Below are 7,158 nucleotides of genomic sequence, written 5' to 3'. Positions count from 1 at the left end.
TGAAAAAAATTCAAAAAGCGACTTAACGATTTGCGATGGGGAATTGCATTTCGTTCAGCAGTAGTAGACAAGCGTAAAATGTTTAAGAAATGAGAGTTTAGGTTAAGGTTTCTGAAGCTTTGGGCATGACTTACGGTAGTAGTTTTGTTGAATTATGATTTGGATTGTTAAAAATATATGCCCTTTTTTCATTGCATATTATCTGAGAATAATTTTAGTTTGGTTTAGATATAGGATTATGACGTGTGTTGTTGATTTTTTTATGATTTTTTTTTTGAGTAAAATTTGCAAGTTAATAAAATTAATTTTTGAATTAAAAAAACTTAAAAAACGATTTTGTTTGGCTTTGTGCCTTTTTTTTGAAAATCAAAATCTAAAATAATCTATTTTGAAACGACTTAAAATCTAAAATAATCTATTTTTAAATGATTTAGTTTGGTTTGAGGGAAAAAAAAAAAAAATCATGAGTTCACGTGGACTTGAACCAACGACTTCAGTTTGAGTTCGCAATTTTTTGTGTAGCCCCAATGTTGACTCTACTGAATTAAATAAAATTCGTATTTTCTAAAACGAAGATTTCGATCATATTCTGAAGAAATGGTAGTTATATACTTATATGCTTAACACATCAAGCCGAATATTGTTCGAGGAGATGGACCAGATGAAATAGTTTACTTGCACCTGAATAGAAAATCATATGAAGGTTCACTGACAATTGCCGACATGTTCCATATTGGTGACTTTATTGTTGCAGTGATGTAAAAAAAATTAAAAAAAATAAATAATAATAATAATAATAATAATAATAATAATAATAATAATAATAATAATAATAATTTTGAAAATTCTTTTACTCCGATATTATCCCATTCCATTTTAGTAAGCAAGTTGGTAGAGTATATGGGATGCTTCTTATGATTTGATCATGATTAAGATCCAAATGTGATTATACAAATGATGCTTTGGTTTGATTTTCTCCCAAAAAGATCAAGTTTTCAATAACAAGATTCTTGTTTTCTAGCCATTGAGAATGCCCTATGGAGATTAAGAGAATAATTAATGGGCTCCAGGAAAGGAAAAGAAAAGAAAAGGATATGCATAAGTTTGATATATATACCGCCAAATAATACAATTTTATTGAAGAATACCTTTCCAGAAAGAAGATCCAAACTATATATTTAATAAAGCCTTTTTATTAACTTTTTAATAAAGATCCAAACAATTTTATGTTCCTAACTTTTTTATAGCCCCCGTTTGCTTCCCATTAAAATAAAAAATATGATCATTATCCATCACATTTAATGATGGCAACGGGCGAGTTTGGAGTAGGGCGTCCCCGTCCCATTAGGGACGGGGCAACTTTTTGCCCCGTTTAATTTTTTTTTATTTTTTTTACATTTTCAAAGTTTCGAATTATATTATTATTAGAGAATGAAATACAAATTCAAAATTAATTTTTAACGGGTGAATTGTTTAGAAATAAAATTATTTTTAATCTTTTTTTTTTTTCACTTCGCCCTGCCCCGCCCCACCATGCCCCGCGCCGCCCCACCAACCCGTTCGGGGCGGGACGGATTTTATTGCTATCCCTAATCACATCAAGCCACAATTTTTTACTTTCTATCTCTTATGTGGGGTCCGTAACGGCTATATTTTTTATTCTCATTTTTACATTAATGTGTACCAAACGGGGCTAGTATTCTTATCTCTGACCTATTAATTAGCACATTTTGTCACTAATGACAATTTTTCATTTTTATCCAAAAAATTCTATTAAGAGAGAGTAAAGAACCTATTCATTTTTCGTATTTTTAAGTAAACAAAAAAAAAAAAAAAATGTGCACACTTTTGGACGAAAACGTACGTCATTAGAGACAGAGAAATGACTTTTATTCAAGGCAACGGTAGCAAGTCTTCTGTGAGGAAGGAAGCCAGGCATAGGAGTTGACTGTCAACTATAGTAAAGATGATATCAATCCTTCTACCCATGACCACATAATGCATATGAATAAAAATGTCTATTAATGAAAGATTAAGAATAACAATTTGATGGAGAAAAGGCCAAGGACTTAAACCTAACAATGAATAAAGATTAAGAACTCTTAGAGTGTGTCTGATTACATTTATTTTCCATGAAAAATATCAGTTTTCCATCCAAATTTTCACTTGGAGTGTTTGATTGCTATTTTTTTCCATGGAAAACATTTTCCAACTTTTGAAAATATGCCTAATTTTCCTTGTTTTTAAGGAAAATATTTTCCTTGGAAAGAGGTGGTTTTTATTTTCTACAAAAGATGGAAAATATTTTCTTTTCTAGGTGATATTTTCCATGTCAATCAAACACACTCTTAAAGCAGTTTAAATGTGATGCATTTATAAGAAAAGAAAATGAGGTGGAAAAATAACCACTCACTTACAAAAAGCTTTACCAGAACTAATCAATTGCGCCATTTTTAGTTTTGATTAAAGTATCCATACATTCACTGAACTAATTTTGTTGGAAAATAAATAAAATGCAACTTACATTCATATATTTGGATAATTTAGAAGATATTCATCTATTGTATTATAGTGATACATGTGTTTTAAATAATTAGATTCATATAGCAAATTATTTATGTACTAGACACACAAATGCATACATTAAGGAAAAGTATTTAATAATCGTCAAATATTTGAAGTATGTTAGATTCTGTTGACACAATAAAAGTGCAGCCCAAATTGAATAATCCAAGGAATGAAACCTAATTAAGGAATCCCCAAGTCAAATAACCTAAAGAATGAAGCCCAACTAGGAAATTCAGGATGAAGGCCCAAATAGAGTTACTAATGAATGCAGTGGAGACTCACGAACACGGTAACATCATCGCTTATGATCTGAGCGAATGAAGTGCCTTACAGTTGCCCAGAGCTATGATCCCGTTCTCGCCCAAACCTTTGAATCGCCCAGGATCTTAGCAAACATAAGATGTTATGGTTATCCAGAAGTGCAGTTATTGAAGCAGTTATCAAGTAACCTCATCACGTTCCACGATTCAAGGAGTTCAGTTGAAGACGATTGAACGATAAAAAGTAGTGGCAAGAGTTAAAGACGGCAGTTCCACGACACGATAGCCACCATAAAGGAAGTGGGTAGTTATAAAACAATCAAGCAATTTCTAAGCGGTTGATCACGAAGAAATTATCAAGGGAATATAAAAGGAAGAGAAAACATAGAACAAATGACTCCGAATCAAACACTCTTAAATAGAGAATATGTAATTTCAATTTCTTAGTTTAGACTTAAACATTTCTTTTTAGTACTCGTGTGCTTGCGCCCCTTGGAGGCATTCTGTTTAGTTCCAATTGTAAAGTCATCGCCAATAAAACACCCCTTTTTGAAACTTTTTTCAAGAGGTTTGTTCCTTACACAATCGTCTGATCCCTTTTTAATTGTTAGCGACTACCCGCGCGAAACAATTTGGCACGTCCGGTGGGACAGTGGTGTTTGGTGTTGAAGATACAAAAGGTGAAACAATATGCCTCAAAAATCTAAAAAGGAAGCAAGTCAAGGAGGAGTCTAGTCTGTGATCGAGCGATATAAGGAGCAGCATAGCTCTCCACGAACAGATGGATAGAATCAAAGCAGCCATAGTCGTTACGAACCAATGACAGATTTGAGTCTTCGAACTATGCGTGCATTACTTGGAGAACTCACACAGGAAGTCGTTGAACAGATAAATCTACGAAATATTCATAATATGGAAAGATTTACTCAGAATGGGAATGCACATTATGACAACATGGCCAAACAATTGAATACTTTGAATGAAATAATGAATAAGTTAGTAGGCCAAATTTGTCAGCCAGTTGTGCCCCTTGCAAATCACTTCCAAGCTAGGATAATTGTGGGACATAATCCCCCAGTCCTAAGTCCAAATCAAAGGGGAGAACCACCTTTTGGTCCTTCTACTTCAAACCAGGGGGATGGTGTAATGCCAAATCAGAATAATGGCAATGGTACATCTAACTTCGGGGGTAACCTAAACGTAAGAGACAATGTCCTAAATAATGGACAGAATACCCCACGTGTTAATGATGGAATAAATATTCAGGCTAATGGTAACAATGACCCAAATCATGGCAACTTTGTTACCAACCAAGGACTAAATATCAGGCAATCAAGCAAATCAACCGGTCAACCAACCTGTAGGAATTCCATATGACCCCAACGTCATGTTGAGGAATCAAATTATGGAAATAGTACAGGATCAAATGGCTTTTGGGGTACATCCCGTCACTAGGTCGACTTACACAAAGTCATATCCTGATTAGGTAGACCAAGCATATCCATGGCCTAGAGGGTATAAAATGCCAGAATTCTCACTATTTACCGGCTTAGGAGAGGTGTCTACTCTAAAACACATAGGGCGATTCACACTACAAAGTGGTGACGTAACTGATTACTATAAAATGAAGTTGTTCCCTAGTTCATTAACAAGAGTAGATTTCTCCTGGTTCATCAATTTGCCAACGAACTCTGTTCAAACATGGCAACAATTGGAGCAATTGTTCCACGCTCAGTTTTATAAGACTGAGTCCGAAGTTACTTTGACCGATTTGACGAATCTACGTCAAATGCCAAACGAATAGGCAGAAGGTTTCCTTCAATGGTTCAAGACAGCAAGAAGTAAATGTTTTGTACCTTTACCCGAAAAGGAGTTTGTCAAAATCGCTCAAGGTTGTCTAAACTTTGATTTGAAAAAAAAGTTCCAAGACAAGGAATTTCCTGATCTTTTTCAATTGAGCGCGAACGTGATTATGTATGAATGATTAATAAGAGAAGAAGAGCAAATGAAAAATTCTAGCAAGAGGACTTATTATAGAGACCCAAATTTTGATGTTCATACCATTAATGATGAGTATTACGATCAAATCGAAATGTGTTTGGCCGGATTAATCAAAAGAGACACGTATACTTGTCCTATAATGGCTAAGCCTAGACCGTCGGGTAAAGATGAGCCTATAAAAGATGAAAACAAAAAGGTTAGAACGTTCTCGTTCGATGTAACCAAAGCTGACCTTATATTTGATAAACTATATAAGGATAAGCAGATAAAGTTGAGCGATAAACATAAATTGCCAAGCCTTGAACAAGTTAAGGGTAAAAAATATTGTAAGTGGCAGAATGCATGGTCACATTTAACTAATAACTGTTTGGTTTTTCGCCATGTGTTACAGGATGTCATTGAATCAGGATGAATTACGTTCAAGGATAAGAGAAAGATGACAGTGGATGAAAACCCTTTTCCACAGCCACTTGGTGTGAACATGGTGACGACTGGTTTAAAAAAAAGTTGTCAAAATTCAAGTTAGTTATAGATGACGGGGAAGAGGACCCTGGACCACATCCCAGTGTCTTTGAACGTATCAAAGGGAAAGAGTCTGAAAAGGATGAAGACGTCCTATGTGCAAGATGTAAAAGAGAAGTGAGTGGGAATACAGAAAAACAAGAATATAGCAGCATCACCGTCGCCCTAGTTTTTTCCCAAACGCTTAGCCTGGTGGAGGGTGAGGTACATCGTTCTATAGGGGATCGCCTTTTGAGAGGCAGTTCAGGTCAGTGAATAATGGAAGAACATTTAGGTCGCAGCCTCGCCAACCAAATGTATGGCATTCGTTTCAGTATAATGCAGGAAGAACGATACCCTTCAACGAGATGACTAGAACCCAACAAAGGTGTTTTCAACGAAACTATGGACGAATGATGAGGCAACAACAGGGAGTACCACGTCCTAAGGCGCCTAAGCTACTCGAGGTGGCCAATCAAAATATTCTCGAAGACAGTGAGGAGACCGGTACAGGCGAATCGATGAAAGAATTGCCAGAAAATTCTTCTGTGAGGTCGAAGTTTGAGCGAGACAGAAGAGATGGAGAAGATCCAGATCAGTTCCTTACTATTCAGTTCGATACGTTACCTCCTGTCATGGCTAATAACTATTTGCTGGCCAATGAATTCAAGAATAAAGAGAAAGAAGAAGAAGAGGGGGAGGATAACGAAGACGAAGCGTGCGTGCTAGAATATGAAGAAGGCTAAACTTCTAGAGGGGCCTACGATGATGAAGGAGATGATGGTATGATGGATATCGAAGAGGAAATTGATTTGGAAGCAGAAAGAAGAAAAAGAGGAGTATCGTAGAATACTCTGTTGAAGCAACTACATTGAGAGGGGGTTCGTGAAGTGGACCTGTTAGGGAAACCGTCTGCGCGTTCTTTCGATTATTACGTGCTGTACGGGACGTCCAAAAAGAAAAAGAGAGTTCCTCGCTCTGAAAAATATGGATCACCTCCAAGAATAATGCCTCCTCCCACAGGTTGGGTAACCAAAGAAGAAGCAGTAGAAAACAGTAAAAAGAAAATTCAGGAAATGAAAGCTCAGTGTGACATGCTGCACGTTGACTTATCACAAAAGGATAACTCAACAGAGGACAAGCAGGAAGTGGAAATAGATGCTGCCGTAAAGGTTATTTTTAAGCGACCAGCCATGAAGTTAACTAAACACTTGAGGCCATTGTACGTTAAAGCTCTAGTTAACGGCGTACCTGTGGCAAAAGTGCTTGTCGTTAATGGAGCAGCTATAAACACCATCCCATCTAGAATGATGAGAAAATTTGCAAAGACAGAAAGCGATATGATCCCAACAGAAGTCGTCCTTACGAGTTTCAATGGAGGAGCAACTTCAGCTAAAGGGGTTATGCCATTGGACATAACTATAGGAACAACTACTAGGACCACAGTCTTCTTTGTAATAGATGGTCCTACTAGTTACAATGTGTTATTAGGAAGGGATTGGATACACGAAAGTTGCTGTATACCTTCATCGCTCTATCAATGCCTGGTTTTTTGGAATGACAAAGGCGAAGCAGAAGTGGTGTAGGCCGATCATAGACCTTTTGTCGCAGAAGCAAACTCAGTAGAAATGTTCATGTATGAAGGAAATTATGGACCTGTCAGAGTAGTCCAAGATGGAGAAGAAACTCAAATTGTCGCGCAGAGTGAGGAGCCGTTTTCGATGGATGCACCCAATGAAATGTTCAGTCAGATGAGGCCAAACATAGTGGCCCTAGAAGAGCCAGTAATTGGCAAAAGGGTAATCAAAGAGTTTTAAATGAGTTGTAA

The sequence above is a fragment of the Olea europaea genome, chromosome 18 (genome assembly GCF_002742605.1).
Source record: "Olea europaea var. sylvestris chromosome 18, O_europaea_v1, whole genome shotgun sequence".
NCBI classification, from domain to species: Eukaryota; Viridiplantae; Streptophyta; class Magnoliopsida; order Lamiales; family Oleaceae; genus Olea; species Olea europaea.
Note: the sequence above shows the minus strand (reverse complement) of the source record.